Source organism: Choloepus didactylus, chromosome 7 (assembly GCF_015220235.1).
Source record: "Choloepus didactylus isolate mChoDid1 chromosome 7, mChoDid1.pri, whole genome shotgun sequence".
Taxonomy (NCBI): domain Eukaryota; kingdom Metazoa; phylum Chordata; class Mammalia; order Pilosa; family Megalonychidae; genus Choloepus; species Choloepus didactylus.
Window position 1 is genome coordinate 11256115 of NC_051313.1, and position 22249 is coordinate 11278363.

Below are 22249 nucleotides of genomic sequence, written 5' to 3' on the forward strand. Positions count from 1 at the left end.
CTCCTGGCATATGTAGACTTCAAAACGTGACGTGACATTGTGGCTATTGTCCAGAAATGCCCTAAGTACATTATTTGGGTGTTTGTCAAATTATGTTCTATCTCAGCTGAAATTCTATGACTCATTCTAGGGCTGCATAAGTGACGTTTGTTGCCGACTTTGGATCTGGAGTTAATGTCATAGTCTGGCAGGAAAATGTAGAGCTATAGGTAAAGGAATTTTGGTTTCTTTCATGCCTCCTGACGTCTTCCCTTTCCCCTGTGGAACTCAAGATCATGGTTGATGTAAGAAGCCAAGGAAACAGAGTGCCAGACCCCCTAAGAGATGTGGCACTCCTCAGTGACAGAGAGCTACAAAGGTGGGTTCGTTACTGAGGTTGTATTATTCGAACAACAGCATAATTCAGGGAAATGAAGTCTACTGTTCTCTGAAATTATTTTTATTTTAAAATGGATCTAGATCTCAGGTGTGGAAGGGGTTAAACAAGTGCCTACAGAGATATACGGCACAGATACTGAAATTGGATGTCAGGCACACATAAATATTAAAAATGGAATACACGAACTCCATTCCACTGGTTCTCACTAATTGCCATCAGAAGAATAAAGTGGTTCATTCATGTACCTAAACTAACAATAAATTGAGTGTCTATTATGGGGCAGGCCCTGTTCTAGATGCTTGGGATACTTCAGCAAAGCAAAGATGCCTGCCCTCATTTTAGCAGAGAGAGACAGACAATAAGCAATGGACCTAAAAAATAAGCAAACTATAAAATGTGTTAGAAATGTGTAAGTGCAATGGAAGGAAAAAAGAAAAGCAGAGAAAGGAGAATCAGCACTACTGTGCTGGGGTTGGTGAGGGTTGTCCTCTTTAGAAGGTACAGGTTGCTCAAAACTTGAAGGAAATGAGGGAGTTGGCCAAGAAACTATTTGAGGAAACATCTCCCATATGGAGGAAGGACCCTAATGGGAGCCTCCCTGGGGTGCTGGCAGGCACCAAGAAGGGCAGGAGCTCAGTGTGGAAGGGAGAGGAGAGAAAAGGGGAGAAGGAGCTGGAGATGAGGTCTTAGAAGAGAGGGGGCCATTGCGAAGGGGTGGGCTTGACTTTGAGTGACATGCTGTAAAGTTTTGAGCAGAAGAATGATGTGATCACACTTAACATTTTAAGAAGGTCATCCTGGCTGCTGTATTGAGAACAGGTTGTAGGAGCAAGGTTTGATGCAGTGACACCTGTTAAGAGGCTACTGAAATAATCCAGATAAGAGATGGTGGCTCAGAAGGTGGAGGTAGCAGTGGATATATTTTGGATGCCTCCACCTCTTTTGGCCTGAGCAACTGGGAAAGTGGAGATGCTGTCACCTGAGAGGGGCAAGGTTATAGGTGGACCGACGTCTAGAGTGGTTTTCAGCTTTAAATGTGTTGAATCTGGCTCTCTATTAGAAATGCAGGTGAAGATGTCCAGTAAAAGATGGATATAAAATTCAGAGCTTGGGGAATAAGACTGGATTAGAGATATAAATTTGGGTGTTGTCAGTTAAGATTACCTAGGGTTATCAGGTAACAGGCAAGAAACTGAGTTCTGGAGTACTTCAACAATGAAAGGGTGTCAACAAGAATAGTTGAAAAAGCTCAGGGGTCGGAAGGAGTGTTCATGAGGTAGGAGGAAAACCAAGAGAATGTCATTTCTTGGAAGCCTGGTGAAGCTGGTTTGACAAGGAGAAGGTGAGCTTCCCAGCATTGAAAGAATCAAAGGTAAAGTACGATGAAGACTGAGAATTGACTGGGGTTTAAAAAAAAAAGATCCATGAAAGTGCACTACACAAACAGTGACCTCTAAGTTAAACCATGGACTATAGTTAATAATACAATTATAAAAATTTCATAGTTGTTACAATTTCATCAACTGCAACAAATGTACCATAGCAATGCAAGGTGTTAAGAATAGGGGGGTATACGGGAATCCTAAATTTTATGCTAATTGTTCTGTTGCCTAGAAGCAACAATACACTGGTAGCAGTGAGCACATCTTGCACCCTGATTTTGGTTTCTAAATATGATTTCTTGCTAAAAAGAATCAGTCCAATATGGAGAATGGCTGATTCTAGAGCTGCTGCAGAAGTACAAGATCAACTCTAATATCTTGTTATGCCAGAAAATAAGGTGAGAGCTCAAAAAATGATGGTGCCATTTAAAAATGAGAGAAGAGACACTTGAAAGGGGTCCCTCTAGCCAGATATGGGAAAATTTGAGCATCAAAATGAGTAATGGAAGAATTGATTGTAATATGGACTGAAATAAGAATCCACAAGCCCATACTGATAGTAAGCAAGTAAGTAAATGAATTAATAAGAAGAGAAAGTTCTTCCTTGCAGAAAATGCTAACTAATATATATGGAATAAATAGTAGAGTTAGAGAAACACCATTTTGCAACCATCATAGTAATAACTGATTCAGGCAGGGATTATCAATGGAAACTAAAATTATTAGGTGAAAGTTTAAAAAGCAACAGGATAATTACATACTATCAAAGTATCCCACAGATTACTTATGAATCAGAAAGGGAAAAGTGGTAGCTATCTAGTGGACAAATATAGATGGGGCATTACTTATCAAAGTTAATGTCGCCAGTAATGGGAGAAAGTGATACGCACTTCCTGATGTAACAAACTGAGGACACAACTCCACGTATGTGTGGTGTTTCTGCCTCAAACACACGTCTGAACCTAACAAAGAGGAAACATGAGAAAAGCCCAAATTGAGGGAAATTCTACAAAACTCTCAGCCCCTACTCTTTAAAAATGCCAGTGTTATGAAAGACAAAGATAACCAGGGGTACTGTTTCATAATAATCAATTCCAAAGAGACAATACAACTAAATGAAATCCTGAATTGATTGGATCCTTAGATCAGAGGAAAAATTTCCATAAATGACATCATTAGGATAATTTGTGAAACTGGGATATGGGCTTCTATGAGACAAGAGAATTCTACCAACAAATTTCTTGAATTTGGTAACTGAATTGTGGTTATGCAAAAGAATGCCCTTGTTTATAGGAAATACATAGTGAAATATTTAGGGATTAAGGGATACGATGGGTACAATGAGTTCTCATGTGGTCCAGAAAAATCCAAGCACATAGTGGCGATGCAAACATGACAAAATAAAATGATTGAGTGAAGGGCATATGAGTGTTTGTTTCATTCTTGAAAATTTTATACACATTTGAAATTATTTTGTAATAGAGTCTAAGAAGAGAGAATGGGAAGAAAGAAATTGGAAACAATCACATTTGTTTTTTCCTCATTGTTGGCTAATGTTTTTTAATTTATTTTTTTGTTAGAGAAGTCGTAGGTTTACAGAAAAATCATGCAGAAAATACAGTTTCAATATACCCCTCTCTCACACACAGTTTTCCCTATTACTAACAATTTCCATAAGTGAGACACTTTGTTACAATTTATGAGACAGTATTATTATATTAACTATAGTCCACAGATTATATTAGCATTCATGATTTGTGTTGTACAGTACCATGGGTTAAATTTTTTTTATTATAGTAACATATATACACCAACAATTTCTCCTTTTATTCACATTCAAATACATAATTCAGTGGTGTTGACTGCATTCACAGCATTGTGCTGCCATTACAACCATCTTTTCCTTCACCCCCAACAGAATCTCTGTACCAATTAAGCATTAACTTCCCATTCCCTACCCCCACCCTGGCCTCTGGTAAACTGTATTCTAGTTTCTGACTCTATGTATTTGCTTACTCTAATTATTTCATATCAATGAGATCATGCAATATTTGCCCTTTTGGTTCTGGCTTATTTCATGCAACATGATGTCTTCAGGTTTCATCCATGTTGTTGCATGCATCAGAACTTCATTCTTTATTATGGCTGAATAATATTCCATTGTATGCATATACCACATTTTGTTCATCCATTCGTCTGTTCATGGATACTTGGGTGGCTTCCATCTTTTGGCCATTGTGAATAATGCTTCTAGGAGCATCAGTGGCCAAATATCTGTTCAAGTCCCTGCTTTCAATTCTTTTAGGTATATACCTAGAAGGTGGGATTTCTGGGTCACATGGTAATTCTATATTTAACTGCAGAGGAACTGCCAAACTGTTTTCCACAGCAGCTACACTATTTTATAATCTTACCAGCAGTGAACAAGTGTTCCTGTTCTTGATGTGTCCCACGGTATCTTAGGCTCTGTTTGCTTTTTTTTTAATCTTCATTTTATTGAGATATATTCACATACCACGCAGTCATATAAAACAAATCATACTTTCGATTGTTTACAGTACCATTACATAGTGGTACATTCATCACCCAAATCAATCCCTGGCACCTTCATTAGCACAGACACAAAAATAACAAGAATAATAATTAGAGTGAAAAAGAGCAATTGAAGTAAAAAAGGACACTGGGTACCTTTGTCTGTTTGTTTCCTTCCCCTATTTTTCTACTCATTCATCCATAAACTAGACAAAGTGGAGTGTGGTCCTTACGGCTTTCCCAATCCCATTGTCACCCCTCATAAGCTACATTTTTATACAACTGTCTTCGAGATTCATGGGTTCTGGGTTGTAGTTTGATAGTTTCAGGTATCCACCACCAGCTACCCCAATTCTTTAGAACCTAAAAAGGGTTGTCTAAAGTGTGCATAAGAGTGCCCACCAGAGTGACCTCTCGGCTCCTTTTGGAATCTCTCTGCCACTGAAGCTTATTTCATTTCCTTTCACATCTCCCTTTTGGTCAAGAAGATGTTCTCCGTCCCACGATGCCAGGTCTACATTCCTCCCCGGGAGTCGTATTCCACGTTGCCAGGGAGATTCACCTCCCTGGGTGTCTGATCCCACGTAGGGGGGAGGGCAGTGATTTCACCTTTCAAGTTGGCTTAGCTAGAGAGACAGGGCCACATCTGAGCAACAAAGAGGCATTCGGGAGGAGGCTCTTAGGCACAACCATAGGGAGGCCTAGCCTCTCCTTTGCAGCATCTGTTTGCTTTTTATCATTCTTTTTCTTTTTGTTCCATGGCCCAAATCATTTCAATTGTCCTGCCTTTGCGTTCACTAATTATTTCTTCTGCCAGTTCCAATCTGCTTTTGAAATCCTCCAGGGAATTCTTCATTACAGTTATTGTGGTCTTCAGTTCCAGTATTTCTGTTTGGATCCTTTTTAAAATTTCTCTTTATTGAGATTCTCATATTGTTTATTTATTGTTTTCTTGGTATCATTTAGTTCTTTTTAACTCCTTGAGCACATTGAAAATCATTTTAAAAAATTCTTTGTCTGGCATGTCCAAAGGCTGGTCTTCTTCATTGACGGCTTCTGGATTTTTGTCTTGTTCCTTTGGATGGACCATCATTTCCTGTCTCTTTGTTCATCCCGTGATGTTTTTTTGCACACTGTACATTTTAATACTTTAAATTGCTAACTCTGGGATTCAGGTCCTGAGATGCCTGTTCCTTAAGATTGCATACAGCTGGTGAGATGACAGAGATTTCCTTGAGAGCTAGGAGCTGACAAAAACAAACAAATCCATGCAAAAAACACCTTTTACAGTCTTTGCAAATGGACTTTGCCTTGGGTGATACGCTCCTTCAGTGCTTAGTCCTCTTATCAAGAAGATCAGCTTGAGGTGAAAGTGAAGTGCAGGGTCCGCTCTCTGTTTTCTGAGCTGATCTTGTCCTGGGCTTGTGTTCCCTCAAGGCCTTAGGATTTCCCCCATCCACAGGAATTTGGTTGCACTCTCCACTCCCTATCATATAGACCCTCTCCCCCACTTGCTACTCTATCTTACATCTTAAAGCAGGTAGATCCTTTGCCCCAGGAAGCTTTGATTTAATTGTTTCTTATATTGCTTGTGCTGTCTGCAAGCTGCCTCTCCCTGCAGGGTAAATTCTGGGAGGGTGAGTCAGAGAAGAGTTTCCTGGGTCGGTATTTCAGACTGCTGCCTGATAGATTAGCACTGACATACAGACATCCGAGTATGTGCATACGGGTTACTCTGCTCCCTCCAGAACAGGGCCTGGGCCCCATCATGGGGGAATAGGTAGCTCCACTCTGCATCAGGGTGGGGTGGGGGAGGGCCAGCAAGGGCGCTACAAGCTTCTTCTATCATTTTTTATAGCTGCGTTTTCTTGAATTGGCACGCACTCAGTCACTGCAACCCTTTAACTCTTTTCCAGAGTTCTAAGGAAACCGGCTCTGCCAGTTTTTGGTATTTCAATGGGAGAATGGCACCTGGAGCAACATATGCCGCCATCTTGGTTTACTGGAACTCTAGACAACTTTTTAAAGGAATTTTGATATATAGGGTAAGCAAAGAAATATAGAATGAAATAAATTATTTCAAGAAATAAATAAAATCAACTATTCCTCTGTCATGTATAAGATAAATCTAAATGGAAACATATATATATATATATATAAAATGCTGTATTCCTTCTCTGTCTTCTGTGAAAATCCCCTCATTTCAAAATACTAAGAGAAAATCCCCTCTGTAGTTGGGCATGCCTGTATTTACATAATAGAATTGGAAGCAAACAAGATAACCCTGAATGATGGAAACACATGCTACAAACAAAGCAAACTGAAATTAAGTATTATTTCTTTTTTAAAACTCCATTTAGCTTTCCAAGTGGTGTAGATTCATAGTTAAGATAATGGCATTTAAATTAAGTTATATATGCTAAATGTAGCTACATGTACCATGTTGACTAAAATAGTACCAATCTAATGGTAATATGATCTGGAGACATTAAACTGAGATCCATTTTTGTCCTTAAACCTGAATAAGAAAGTGATAAGATCCCCTCCTTTCTCTCCTATTTTTTTTTTTTTTTTACCCCATAGTAAAACAGATAATAGTCTGACAATGTGGGAGAATGTAGGTCTCTTCTGTGATTGTCATTACTTAAAATTTTGATATTTTGTTTTTCATGGATATTTTTGGCCTTAATTTTGTTTTTAAAACATGTTGCACTAAAATATGATCTATTGTGATTACTGACTTTTTAGGACTTGAAGCTAGGGCCTCACTTGCCTTACTCTTGTCCCAGGCCTGACTCATGTCTTTGGTGCATAAGCTCAGAAAATGTAAGGAATATTCAATACTAAAATAAACCCAGCCAATACAATCTTCTCATTCTTAAAATCTTATGGTAACCTGTAAGTGAAAAGATGTAGCATATAATGTTATTCACCAGGAGGGTGTTCAAAGTTTTTGCACAAGTTTGTTATAATGGTTTATATTCTTTATTTTTGCACTTTCAAACTTAGTGTCTGAGATGGGTACATAGATATCTGCCAAGTTGCAGGATTAACTGTTGACCAATATTTTCTAAAATGCCAAGACAAGCCATGACTATGCCACTTAGCACATCTGTCTGGGTGTTCTTTATCAACAAGAAAATGATATAGAAGTGATGCTGGCTATCTGTTTATGAAAACAATAGAACTTACTTTTCTTATCTGAGGACATACATGAAGCTAAACTAAAAAAATCCTCAAGGTAGCTCTGAAAGGGGGAGGAACATGTATTATGGAAGAAAAATAAATTAATTAAAAAATATTAATAGCGTGTCAAATGACTTTAATATAGGGAGTACCTCCTAGGTGTTATGGGAGACGATAAAAAAGTAGGATGCAAGGAACTGAAAGTAAAAAACATCCATATAAGAAACAATCTGTGAATAAAGCACCATTCTGTATGATAGCACTAGATAGTGCTTTTTGAAGTAATGAAATGTGTGATACAATTATTGAATAAGACCAGGTACATTTGTTTCTGAAAGAACTTTCAGTGAATAGCTGGCATATTTACTTTGGTAATTAGAGGTGTGTTGCTATGCATTTCGGCATAGAAGTTTAGGTGACTAACTTAGCTAAATCTTTCAGATAGTTCAGCTAAATGCAGTTTGGAAAAAACCTGGTAAAGCTAGGTTTATTAGTACCTTTATATAATTAAAAAATCATACTTTAAAGGCATTCACAGTGATCCCACTGGCAATTTTGGCTTGGATTTAATTATTCCATGGGCTACAGATCCCCAAATTCTTATTTGGAATAGTTATAAAAAGATGTTCCAGAATGTTTCATTACTGACGTCCCCTTATCTATGTGAGAATTAACTTCAACTGAAGATTCATTTTCTGTTCATTTTGTTCTGAACACTTATGAGTATCACAAATATGTACATATTAACACCTTTTGCACTACTTAGATACTAATTTTAGGATTATGAAGTTTATATTGGCACAGCCAGTCTGGTAATTTTTAAATTTCACAAGGTGCAATTGACTTTAATGCAAAATTGTTAATAAAAATTATTTTCATTTTGAGTGCCTTCTCTGTGGAATGTTCATTTTATGGAGGCTGGTAAATTTTAGTACCAGGAGAAACCTTTAATCTAGAATAAATAGCTGGGATAAAAAAGCCAGAAGCACACACATAGGACATAGGATGAGGCTATTTCTGTCAACTGTGTACCTGGTTTCTTGAGCACAGTTTATAGTCACTGTTTCCAGAAGGTGAAGAGTTAGTAACTGGTGCAAAAGTAGCTCAGCTGATGCTCAGTACAAAGAAAGCCTTTACTGTAAGAGAGCAGAACTGGCCAGACGCCAACAAAGAGACCCAACAATGTTAACCTAATACCAGTGTTTCTTGAGAATAGATCCAACTGAACCCTTAAAATAATGTTACTATGGGTTGAATTGTGCACCCCTAAAAGATATGTGAAAGTCCTGATCCCCGGTACCAGTGGATGGGGCCTTATCTGGAAACAGGGTCCTTGCAGATGGAATCAAGTTAAAACGAGGTCATCCTGGATTGGGGCCTTTACTCTAACATGACAGGTGGGTATCTCTATAAGAAGGGAGAAGAGGCACAGACTGACACAGAGGGGAGGCCCTGGGCAGATAGAGGGGGCAGAGACTGGAGACTGGAGTGATGTGTCCACAAGCCAAGGAGAGCTGAGCATTGCTGCCAACACTGACAACTGGAGAGCCAAGGAAGGAGCTGCCCTTACAGGTTTCGGGGGGAGTGTGGCCCTGCTGCCACCTCGATTTCAGACCTCTGGCCTCCAGTGCTGTGGGAGAATAAACTTCTGTTGCTTGAAGCTACCTGGTTTGTGGTATTTTGTTGTGGCAGCCCCAGAAAAAACCAAGACAAATATGTTATTAACTGATGTCCTACTTAATGTTCTAATAATTATTGAAATGAAATTTATTGCAGGATTAATGACCACTTATCTGATTTGTTCATTCTTCTTCTATAGAACTTTAAATATGTCTCATGTACAGAGTTATCTGTGTAAATAACTGATTATTCCCTGAGGTTAGAAGCCAGCTTATCAACCTTTGTAACCTCTGTATCCAGGGCATAATCTTGCACATAATGGGAATTCAGTAAAAAAACAAAAACAAACAAACAAACAAAAAAAGTTGATTTAATTGGAATAAATTCAATTAATTTGTAGAAACATCATCATGAGATGACATTTTTAAATAATCAGCCGATCTATAAAGTCCAAGATGCTAATATATGCTAATTTTCAAAACCACTTTCTAAACCCCCCAAATGGGAGCCCAGGGTTGCTTTGTGCTTACCGTTTGTGCCGGTTTGAGTGTATTGTGTCCCCCAAATGCCATTATCTTTGTAGTCTTGTGTGGGGCAGAAGTTTCGGTGTTGGTTAGATTTGCTTGGAGTGTGCCCCACCCAGCTGTGGGAGATAATTTTGATGAGATGTTCCCATGGAGGCGTGGCCCCACCCATTTGGGGTGGGCCTTGATTGGTGGAGCTATATAAATGAGCTGACTCAAAGAGGGAAAAGAGAGTGCAGCTGGGAGTGATGTTTTGAAGAGGAGCAAGCTTGCTAGAGAGGAACTTCCTGGGAGAAAGCCGTTTTGAGGCCGGAGCTTTGGAGCAGATGCCAGCTGCCTTCCTAGCTAGCAGAGGTTTTCCGGAGGCCATTGGCCATCCTCCGGTGAGGGTACCCGATTGCTGAGGTGTTACCTTGGATGCTTTGTGGCCTTAAGACTGTAACTGTGTAGTGAAATAAACCCCCGTTTTATAAAAGCCTGTCCATCTCTGGTGTTTTGCATTCTGCAGCATTAGCAAACTAGGACACCGTTGCTTTGAGTGACCGCCACTGCAGCAGACAACGGTACATTGTGGAGTGCAAAGATTGCTCTTACTTGCACAGCTGACTCTCTTACCAGGCTGTAAGGCCACCTTCCTGTTCATTTCTTTGAATTTCCACAATATCCTGCAAGTTCTAGGTGTTCAGTACATGTTGATGGAATTAAATCACTTTCCCGATGTGTGTGCTTCTGATTCTAAGATTAAGAAAGCTGAATTCTGGAGAAATTAGGTTGAAACTCTAGTTTTAAATAGGCCGTTTAGAAAAACACGAGAAGAGGTTAATCAGTTTGAATTTAGGTCCTGAAGCACAAATAGCAGACGTACAGCATAACTCTTTCTCTCTTACATGAGTTTTACTAGTTCAGGGCTCAGGATCCCTGCAGAATGGAGGATTAGTGGAGCTGTCTAGGATGGTAATTTTCTGGAAAGCATGCACAAGGATTTTAAGAGTGAAATAACTTATTTTAAGGTGTAGCTGCCCTGCAGAAATAATTTTATAGTAGATTGCTTTAAAAAAATGGAGGAAAAACTTAAAGTAGTTGTATGCAAAATGTAAACCACGTGGCCTTCTAGTATTTCTGATGAGGTGCTAAAAATATCGGCCTCTGAATGAGACTTATGTTCATGTCAATGTATTAAAGATTTTGATTCATTTTCATACCCTTTTAGAAATTTTCACATTCCATACTTGGCTGTGATGACTTCGACACTCAAATTTCTTCTTCATAGTTTAGCTTCTCTAGGAATTAAAGTCTCCATTTATTCATAAAAAGAACCAGATGCCAAAAAGCTTTTTAAAAGAAAATACTAGGCCCACCCCGGCTTTTCAGAAATCATCAGTGGCCATTAAATGGCCGTATTTGTTTATTTCTTCCTTTATATATTCCCAGCAGTCAGAAAAGGGTGGGTAAAATCTTGATGACAACCAGGGGTTTTGTCTGGCCTGTAACACCATCAGGTTTGTTTGTTTTTCTCACATGGGTGAACGAATTTTTAAGACGAAGTCATTAGAAATGACTTTTGAGATCCCGAGTAGTTCAATTAAGATAAAGTTCAAGTTTAATCTCTTAACATCTAGGGCATTTTCAAGACTGAATCTTTCATAGAAAAATAAGTTGTGAATAGCAAAAAAATCACAAACAGAAATACCCACAACTAATATCAACAACAACAAAAAGAAAACATCCCCCATCCCCAGGAAGAAAGAGAGAGAGAGAAAACAAACCCAAACTAAAACACAGCATCACCTTAAAACTGAACTTGAAGTTGGGAAATCAATTTGTGTTTAAAGGAGCTAAGAAGTTATTTTAAATTCTCCAAGCTCATGGCTTGAAAGGAGCTGCATGAAAGCCGCACGTCATAAGCTCTTCTGTGCATGAAAAATCCTCACGACTTCTTGGTGGCTGTCAGAAGAGCTCTGTGTAACACAGCCACAGAGTGGGAGGAGGAGGAGGGGAAGGAGGAAGGGTTTCTTCTTTAAGGCAAGTTAAAACTGTTTCTCTAGTTCTACTTTTTAACACCCCCCCCCCCCCAATTGCTACTCTTTTTTATGCTCTTGACAGTGAAGAGAAAACCAACAGGGCTGATTTGAGTCATAGAGTGGTCTGATCTCCCTCCCCAGCTAACGATACCCCACCTGCTGCATGTGTGCTACAGAACATGCTGGAAGTGTTAAAGAGGATTAGATACTTGTCCTCTTGAACCACAAGATCCACTGTTTTTTGTTTTTTGTTTTTTTTTTTTGGCAAAATGTGCTGTTGTCAGCCTATTGTTTGTCCACCATAAAATCCATTCCAACTCCATTGATTATGAATCTCTAACTTCTGGGGTTCAGGAATGGTTGGAAAAAATATTATTTCCTTTTTGAAAAGAGGCAAAAGGCTTTATAAATCAGCTCTTAAGTCTCCTTTGCACACTACAAACGTTTTTCAAAATATCACTTTGAATGAAATTTAAATGAATTAGTAAGAAGCCGATCAAATTTCCCCAGTCCTGAAGAAGAAATACGTGCCAGGCACAACGTGGTTTTATTGAACCCTCTGCTTCTCAGGGTCTGAAATGTTTAGCAAACCCCCCGATTCGAGGGCAACGGTTTGCGGTGAGCAACTTGAGGTGACCAAACTTTTAGTTGATTCTAGGTCTCCAGAGGGTAAAAGCTGCTGCCTTAACTCCTTAGTTCTCAGCAGTTACTTAAAATAAGCCTGGTCCTTTATCTGGGGATATGTGTTTGGACAGTTATACTTTACTAAAAAAATTCCGGAGGTGTGTTGTAACGCCCATCGGCTCTTCTACTTTCCGGCTGCCAGCTGTTTGTTCTTCAGCCCCCCCCAGGATACTGGTCTAACTCTTTCACTGCCCCTCGGCCTCCCCATCCAAGACAGATTAATTCCTCAAGCCCAGTTCATGGCATGGGGGTCCTCTGCTCCAAATTCTTCAACAGCTCCACACTGTCTACTTAATTACTCTGGCATTCATGGCCCTCCACAATATGAAGCCAACTTATTTCTCCATTTTACCTCCCACAAGTCCCCTGCAGCTAAATGGTCTCTGCTTTTGTTGTTTTATTTTTTCCAGGTTGCCCCATGATTTTCTGTTTCTGTACCTATTCCCATCTTCCTCTTCAACTGAATCCTATCTCCACCTATTGAAATTCCAGCCACCCTCAAAGATTTCCTCCTGACTTCCCAATCAGATGAATTCTGACCCTTTTGTGAGTTCCCCAGAGGCTTTGTGTTTGGTATGTGGGAACCGGTGTCCTTAGCTCCCAACTAGGCAGAAGGTGGTGCACGCACCATTGGAAGCTCTGCTAGGGCAGGGCCAAGTCTTACGTGCCTGGTTTAAAAGACATTTGTTGAGTGAGTGAAGGAATGAAAGGATGAGCTAACTATTGATTAAGATGGAAACTTAATTTGTCCTATGCACTGTAGCTCTTAGCACACTTAGTCTAAGATGTGAAAAGTTCTACCACATAATTGTTGAGATGAATCAACTGTCCAGAGCAAGGAAGATTCATTCATCGAGCACAACAAGTAACAGGTATTATCCCCTGTGTGGGGGAATTTGAACTTCTCTTTCTTTTCTGAATTTGTTGGTTTTTTGGAAATGATGACAGGTGGTATCTTTAGAATGGTGGTAGATTAGAACTAACTTTATCCATTGGTAGAGACCTGGATAGGAACTTGTATCTCCTAAACTTTCAGGACCTTTGTGCTTTATTTTTTGGATAAGCAGTGCATTGTAAGCTAATTCCTTTTTCTTTATAGGTTATAAGGCTGCTTGTATTAGATTTAATCAAATCTTCTGATTTGATGGATGGAACCAAGTGTGCATTATATGTGGTGGGAGTATAACTTGTTAATATAAATATCCATCCCTCGTTTAGCAGAGAATTTGTGACGTTTGCCTGGACGTTGAGCTATGTCTCCTGTGGCCTGAGGCTCTCTCTGTCTTGAGTGATACTTTACGAGTAAGCACATCTACAACTCTTGGTGAAGGTCACTTTTAAGGAACAAGCTCTAATTGAGAACTTCACCATTAACAGGCCATGGAAAGCTGCACATTTTCACCTTGAGCTAAAACAGAAAAAAAGATGGTTTTAGGCCACCAATGCAGGGTCCACTTGCCTGGGTGCTTGAACTTCCCCAAATACATAAGTGATGCACCTACTCTAGAGCAAACACAACTGGCTTCCCATTCCATTTAGTCAACCCATAACAGAAACAGGGGTTGGGGACAGGGAAGCTGGAACTAAGAGCTATTGGGCACCTGCTCAGTACTCTGCATTTGTCATTCTGTTTGATTTTCATAAAAGTAGGTGTGTGTTGGTATCAGCAGGTACATTTGGCAGATGAAGAAATGGGTTCAGAAGGGTTTAGTGACAACCAAAGTCACACGACAGGTAAGTGGCAGAGCAGGGACTCGAACCCAGGTGTGCCTGACCCGGAAGGTGCTGCCCTGTTCACGCCGCCCTGCTCTGGACAGGGGGCATGTGCAAGGCTGACCCTGTTTTCTCTGGGAGCTCCATGAGGTATCAGTAATTGAGGGATCTCAAATCTCCTTCCTTTAAAAAAGTGTAGTAAAAAAGGAAAACAATAAGAGGAAGTTTCAATCTAATTCACAAACAGAAGTGTTTTAAAATCAATAAAGTAACATTGTAAAGGTTGAACTTGATGTTACTGAATGGGAGTGTCAGAGTCAGAAACCCTGTAAGGCTAACATTGAAAAACAACCAGCAAAATCATTAGAAAACAGCCAGAGAGAGCACTTCACAGCATACTTTGGAAGTGATTCTATGTAGGCAACGTCCCTGTTTCTCTTACTAAATGTACAAATGGAATATTAGGAAGTGAGTGATAGATCACTTGTGGGTTGTAGAATTGAAAACACATGTAGTCCTGATAATGACTTAATGTGATTTGATTATTATGCCATTACACAAAGAAACCTGAAGACACTGGAGGTACTTCAAGCTTTGGAAATGACAAACAGTTTTGTTGCATACACAGCATTGGCAGCTCCTGGGGAGGAGAAAGAGTGGGAGTTACTTGGGAAAACAGGCTGCTCAAAATAAACCTGTGACAGGAGGCTCAGACCTCACGGTTAACCATTTCTGAGCCAAGTCTTAAAGTCGTCAATGATTTTGCTTGAAGTCTGTGGAACTGAGATGCGGTCTGAGGACATAATCTTACTTGACAACGTGGGCCTTCTTTGTTTTTTCCTCTCTCTTTCCTTCCCTTTGGAAAGCACATATGTCTCTTATGTGTTTTCTAAATATTTCTAATTACTTTTACAATGTTAAAGAATACTCTAAGTTATAATCTAATATGTACAGATATGATAATGAGGGTGATCTTAATGGTATGGGAATGGTCAGGTGTGACTATGGTTCATTAATGGATTATAAATATCAGTGACACATTGAAGGCGAACATGTTTATAAATGGTTGTTTAAAGGCATGTAACCCTCAGAGTAGCACCACAAACCTAAGTAAGTGTTAGCATGATGTACTTATAGGTATGACACTGGTGCAGAGGGTTAACAACAGAGTGGTATGGAAATACTACCCATTACATATTAAAGACTATATTTAATAGGAATATCTTACCAACACTGCACTAATACTAGGGTTGAATAATTAGCAGCTGATAAGAGCTCTGGGATGTATTATATTATGATGATTGTTCAAAGTTGAGAGTGATGATGATTGTTCAACTAAGTGAAGATAATGTAAGAAACTGACCATTTATCTTGGGATAGAACATAGATTAAGTGAAGTTAGGAACCCACTGCTTAATAAATCAAGTCCTTGACTTGAGGGGTACTCTTGTGAAACTTAGGGTTGTAAATGGGAGGCTGAACTCTCCTACAATTATGCCTAAGAGGCACCTCCAGGGACCCTCTTTTGTTGCTCAGATGTGGCCTTTCTTTCTCTAAGTGCAGCTTGGCAGATAAATTCATTAACCCCCCACCCCCTCCCCCAATGAGGGACATGACTCCCAGGGGAATGAATCTCCTTGGTGATGTGGGACATGACTCCCAGGAATGAGCCTGGCCCTGGCAGTGAGGGATTGAAAATGCCTGCTTGACCAAAACGGGGAAAAAGAAAGGTAACAAGCTGAAGTCACAGTGGCTAAGAGATCCCAAATAGAGTTGTGAGGCTATCCTGGAGGTTTCTCTTATGCAAGCTGCAGCTAGACATCCCAAATGGCCACAGTATGCCATGCCCTTACCCAGAGTAGTCCCCAAATACCTAGGTCCCTACTTGAGATTCTATAAAAATTTACTAAGTTTTATCTCTCAGAAACTTAAATACACCAGAGTGTTCCTATGCCAAAGAAGTCCTAAAACCCAGAGGCAACAGCTTCTTTAAGATCAATAATCAGATGCAGCCCCTTCCCCACACTGTTGACACCTCCTTTCAATATGCACAAGTTAGGGTGCTCACTGCCTAGACACCCCTGAAGATGGCGAAGGAGATTAAGCGAGAGGAAGGGGTAGCAACAAACAAGATATGATTGAGCACAGGTCTATGAATAGTGAAACTTTATATAATTATATATATGTTTCTGGATGCTGGGGTGTTGGAATAGCTGGAAGGAGGTAAATGACGTGGCGGAACTGTAACCTATAGCATCCTTTGAAATTTGCTCTATAGCTGCTTGTTGAATTGTGCTTTGAAAGTCTTCACCTTTCTGTATATACTTTATATTGCGTAATAGGGAAGAGAGTGAGACTGTGGAACTATAACCCATAACGATTTTTGAAATTACCTACATAACTGCTCATTGAGCTGTGCATCGAGAGTTGACACCTTCCTGTGTGTATGTTATACTTTACAATAATGGAAATGGCTGAAGTTGTGGAACTGTGACCCATGACATTCTTTGAAATTTGCTCTCTAACTATTTGTTGAATCGTACTTTGTTAAACTTCATAATAAAAAATAAAATAAAAAAGAATACTCTAGGTGGGAATGGTTATATAATAAAATACAATGTTCTTTGGTGGTTGTCAATGAATGGGTTAGGTGTGGGCCAGTCAGCTACTTGTTCTTTCTGCGTTTCCCTTAGTGCCTTGAATCTAAGCACCGTGGGAAATACTGGGAAGGTTCCACCAACAAAAGTTCATTGAGCAAGTACGCTACACAAGATGTTGTGGAACTTGAAAATACAGGATATTCAAGGCAAGGCTTCTGCGTTCAGCTACGCAGAGGAAGGTCATGGGCAGTGGGGGTGTTCTTGTCCTCTTCACTGCTTCTGCTTCTACTTGAGCTGTGATGGGTTAGGAATATTTTAGTATAAAAATGCCTAGGAATTATGCCATAAGGTGAAAAGAATGATCAAGAAGAAGTTTATTTGTCTAGTGGGCTTTACTGTCAAGAAAGTGATGGCCCACTTCCCCTCACCATTGATGGAGTCAGAAGCCAGTCTTTCTACTGGGGATGGAGGCAAGATGGTGCTTGGTATAGGGGATGTGGCCAGATGGAGAGGGAGAGATGACAGAGCCCTGGAAAAAGAATGAGGAAGGTGATCTGAAGAGAAGGGACATCCTAACACCCACCTGAGATGGGCATACCAATGGAAGCCAAGCTGAGAAGAACTGTAAGGAGAATTTTGCACTACTTTCTGAATCTCATTTAGGTTTGAGGTTTGCCATGGGTGAGACTGTGTCCTTTCTGACAATGCACAGGATTTGCATGTTCTTCCTGATGATGTGAGGCAGAACAGCGTGGATAGAGCGGTCAGAAATATACTCTTATTTTTAGGCGATAGAGCTCTAAAAACAAGTTTATATAAACCTATATTGAGAAGCAAGTATGAAACATACACATAACCTGCTGGAGCTGTAGAGAGATCCGCTCAAGGAGGAGCTGAGGAGATTCAAATGTCAAGGAGTTAAAGCACAAAGGAAGTTACACAGGGAGGGCTTGCCCTGAGGTTTCTTCTCCCATCCTGTCCCATTTGCACCAGGGTGCTGTCTGAAGGTCAGGGTAGAGACAGACATGATGGCTACAGAATGAAATCAGCTAAGGGTTTGTGGAATGGCCAAAGAGAAGGATTGTCCTCAGTCATCTTGGTCACTCACCCTTCCCCTTCCCCTTTCCCTTCCCTAGTATCCCCCAAGATCAGGTCCACCCAGAACCTGTGAATGTGATCTTATTTGGAAACAGGGTCTCTTGCAGAACTGATCAAGTTAAGAGGAAGGCATATGAATTAGGGTGGGCCCTCAGCCAGTCACTGGTGTCCTTGTAAGAAGAGGGGCATTTGGACACACAGACACACAGGATTGATTGTGTTGGACTGATGTGTCTATACACCGATGAAGGCCGGGGATGGCCAGCAAACACAGAAGCTAGAGGAGGCAAGGAAGGATCCTCCCCAATGAGTCTCAGAGGGACCATGGTTTTGCCAACACCTTGATTTCAGACTTCTAGTCTGTGGTGAGAGAAGCAATTCCTGTAGCTTTAGGTCACCCTGGTTGTGGTAATTTGTTATGGAAATTCTAGAAAAATAATACCCCTGGCCTGGCCTGGCCTTGCCTTCCCTTCCTTCCCCGTCCCTTCTCTTTTCCTTCCCTTTCCTCCCTTCTTTCCCTCTCCAAACATTAACTGAGGGTTGACTTTGGCCCAATGCTGGGCTGGGTATTGGGATGCAAAGATGCTGAAGACACAGCCTGTGTCCTCAGGGCTCCCAATCAAGAGGAGAAGCTTGTTCCTATTCTAAATGACAGTGGTCATTTAGGGGAAGCTGGTCTCTTCTGGAACCTCCACTGGCTTTGTAGCAGGCAGGTCATGTGACTAGCTAACCAAGCAGTGTCCTCATGGTTCAGATCTCCAGGAGCAGCTCTGGTGCCACTTCTGTGCTGACACTGTCCCTGGTGTTTTTCCATCTGCACATGGATGACCCATGCTTAGCACCATCCTTCTGCTCTACTTGGGGCCTCTGTCGAGGGGGATTGTCCAGCTAGGCAGAGCCTACAGACTGTGAGTAGTTGGAATTCAAAAGAGCTCTTGGCCTAGATGGAGATCACCCAGGTTCAAGTGGCTCTTCCGATAACCAGTCTTTTGGGTATAAGAATTGAAATTGTCACACACAGTGCTTGCCCCATAAAGACTGGGAAAAGGTTTAAAGTCAAAATGCAAATGTCATCTGGGAAGAGTTACTCAATAGATCGATGGGTATCTTAGCGAGAAGTCGCTTGCAGTTAGGTAGGCCATGCCAGATGGATAGGTTCTGATGGAAGGGGTAGAAGGAATAGTCTAAAACATGGAGTTCTATTTCTGAAACGAAGTCATGGGGGCTCAGCTTTGGGGAGGTCTAGAGGGTGGGATGGAGAGGCAGAGAGAGGAGGTGGTTGGATGAAAGCCTTGTTGGTCCTTCCCGGTGATGGCTGGTGCTCTGTTCTGGCTCTCATAGCAACCCCACCTCCCAGCTGAGATTCAGCAGAGCAGTTATTAATGCACATAAAATCATCAGATGTTCTGGTCCTTCCAAACCTCTAAACTGCTCCCTGAGGGCAGGGGCCCTGCCTTTCTTACTTTTGCTTCCCACTACTAACCACGATGGAATGAATGAAGGGCAACAGCGGAGTGACAGAAGGGGTAAAACCCAAAGAAAAACTGCATCAACTTGATCATTTTGCCCAGAGCTCTCAGAGCTCACAACAAAATAACCCTAGTTAGTAATTCCTATTAGTATTCAAGGTTTACAGCAGCGAAAAAGAGTATCAAAAGGTTAAGAAACTCAGTAAAAATAAGTGGAGGCACTGAAAACTTCCCACACCTTTCATTAACTGATATTGTTTGTTTGTTGAGACAGAATTAATTAAAAAATCAGTTTCTATCTTGAGCTGATGCAACTGTTTTATATTTTTCATTGTTGTGAATAAGCCCTGTTAGTTATTTCCAGTTACCAGCTTTCTGATGAGAATGAAGGGGATGGATGTCCAATCTTATAGGGCACATTGGCGTCACACATCTTCAAAGCCAGTTTTCCAAATGAATGGACAGCAGTCTCTTTCTCAAAATGCCAGGCCACGGCTCTTGGTAAAAAGCAAGAACTGCTCAGCTTCTTGTGTTCTGGAGAAGTGCCGTCTCCGTAGTGACAAGTGGCACTCTGTCCTCCAGATGACCCGGTTTTGGGAGGACAGATTTCACTCTGTTTAAGAATGAAGAGAGGGGTGTGCTCTCTGGAGCCCATCCAGAACGATTTTTCAAAGTGTCAGGAGAAGCACAACAGGGCGTGGAGTTCAGAAGTTCATTTAATTTGAAGGTCCTTCACCCTGGGAAGGGTAGTCAATTTTTCTCTTACTTGTACACCCCAATGAATGCTTTCAGTTGCAAGTTTCTCAGCATGACTTGGTCAAAACTCACTCGAAATCATGCCAAGAATCTGTTTTTAAAGTTTTGCTGTCAAAATGTGCAGTTCTGGGAGGTTTAGATAATTTAAAAAGTATCTGATTTTTCAGTACCCATACTTTCAGTTATATTGAATTTCAGATTCCTTCAGGAGACCCAAATCTGAAATGGCTTTCTTAAAAGAAACCAAAATTTCTGAAATTTACTTTAAGAATGCTTGTTCTTTACCAGCTTTAAGCCAAAAGAGAAACTTTATGGTTAACAAAGCAAAAATAATAAAGCAGTTCAATAATAATAAGAAAATATAATATTATTATAATAGCTTTAGTAGCCTTAGAACTAATCTTTTACTTTAAGACAGTTTAGAACCAAAAGCCATCACTGATGAATCAAAAGCCCATGGTAGATTAATAACTACATGCTACTTAGTAATGAGTAACTTAAAAAGCAAACAAGCCCAAGAGAGCTAAAGGGATTTATGAGGTCAATGTGGGAGGTGTTATTCCTTAGGGGGTCTTTGGGAAATATTGGGGGTCATTTTTGCTTGTTGAAATGATTGAAAGGGCCTGGATGAAATTTCGTGGACAGGAGCCAGGGATGTCGGATGTCCTGAGACGTGTAGGACAGTTTCATGCAACAAAGAATTTCCTGCAACCTGTTCGACTTTTCAGTGGCTCATGAGGTATTAATATAGGCAAAAAGTTTGTTTATAGTGATCTAAATCTGGATCCCAACCCTATTTTCTTGTTTTATATATAAGCATGGAGTATTCTTTTGCAAGTTTAATATTCCTTTTTCAGGAATGCAACTACTATGCAAATCAAGGAAGAATGTAATTTGGCAGTGGGGGTGGGTGAGGGTGGGCAGGGAAGACAAGACTTTCCCGGGAGTTGTTCTCCTTTTTGGAAAATCACCGGTGGTAAGACCGCTTGTGGTGTTTGATTGGATTACCAACATCACACACCTGCAAGGGCTCGCACACGCAGGTCAGCCATAGTCACAGGAATTCCATGTGTGTTGGCAAGTATCTGACTGTGCAGTTATGTCCCTGGGTCGGCGGCCAGGCTCAAGTATCCTCTTCTCCAGTGCACATTAACATAAACGTGTAGCTGCTATGCTAGGAGCGTTCCCCAAAAAGACACGTTCAAGACTGAACCCCTGTCCTGTGAATGTGACCTTATTTGCAAATAGGGTCTTTGAAGATGTGACTAGTTAAGAAGTTATGACAAGGCCAAACTGGAGTAGGGAAGGCCCTGATTCACTATGGCTGGAGGCCTCCTAAGTAGAGGGAGCTTGGACACAGACAGATGGACAGACCCAGAAAGAAGGAGGTGGTGTGGGAGGGAGGCAGATCGAGAAGTGATGCACCTGCAAACCACTTTCAGCAAAGTGGTGGGATGTAAGATTAAGGCACGTAAGTCATTAATGTTTCTATACAGTAGAAATGACATAAATGAAGAGACACTCAAGAAAAAGATTCCATTCTCAATAGCAACAACAACAACAAAAATTAAGTACCTAGGAATAAACTTAACCAAGGATGTAAAAGACCTCTATATAGAAAATTATATAACTCTACTAAAAGAAATAGAAGGCAACCTAAAGAGATGGAGAGATATTCTGTGTTCATGGATAGGAAGGCTAAACATAGTTAAGATGCCAATTTTACCCAAACTGATCTACAGATTTAATGAAATTCCCATCAAAATTCTAACAATCTACTTTGTAGACCTGGAAAAACTAGTCATCAAATTTATTTGGAAAAATGCCTTGAATTGCTAAAAATATTCTAAAAAAGAAAAATTAAGTGGGAGGACTTATACTGCCTGACTTTGAAGCCTACTATAAAGCCACAGTAGTCAAAACATCATGGTATTGGCACAAAGATAGACATTATCGTTCAATGGAATTGAACTGAGAATTCAGAAATAGACCCCCAGATCTGTGGTTGATTGATTTTTGATAAGGCCTCCAAATCCACTGAATTGGTACATAAAAGTCTCTTCAATAAATGGGGCTGGGAGAATTGGATATCTATATCTAAAAGAATGAAAGAGGACCCCTACCTCACACCCTATACAGAAATTAATTCAGCATAGATCAAAGATCTCAATATAAGAGACTCTATCATAAAACTCTTAGAAGATAATGTAGGGAAACATCTTCAAGAACTAGTAGGAGGAGGTTGCTTCTTAGACCTTATACCTAAAGCACAAGCAACAAAAGAA

General features: G+C 40.4%; 1 protein-coding gene across 2 annotated transcripts in view; it reads right to left on the bottom strand.

The window, feature by feature from the left end:
• PDE7B (phosphodiesterase 7B) overlaps positions 1-22249 on the bottom strand; it is a 335500-nt gene that overhangs the window by 51690 nt on the left and 261561 nt on the right. The gene's annotated exons all lie outside the window — the stretch shown is intronic.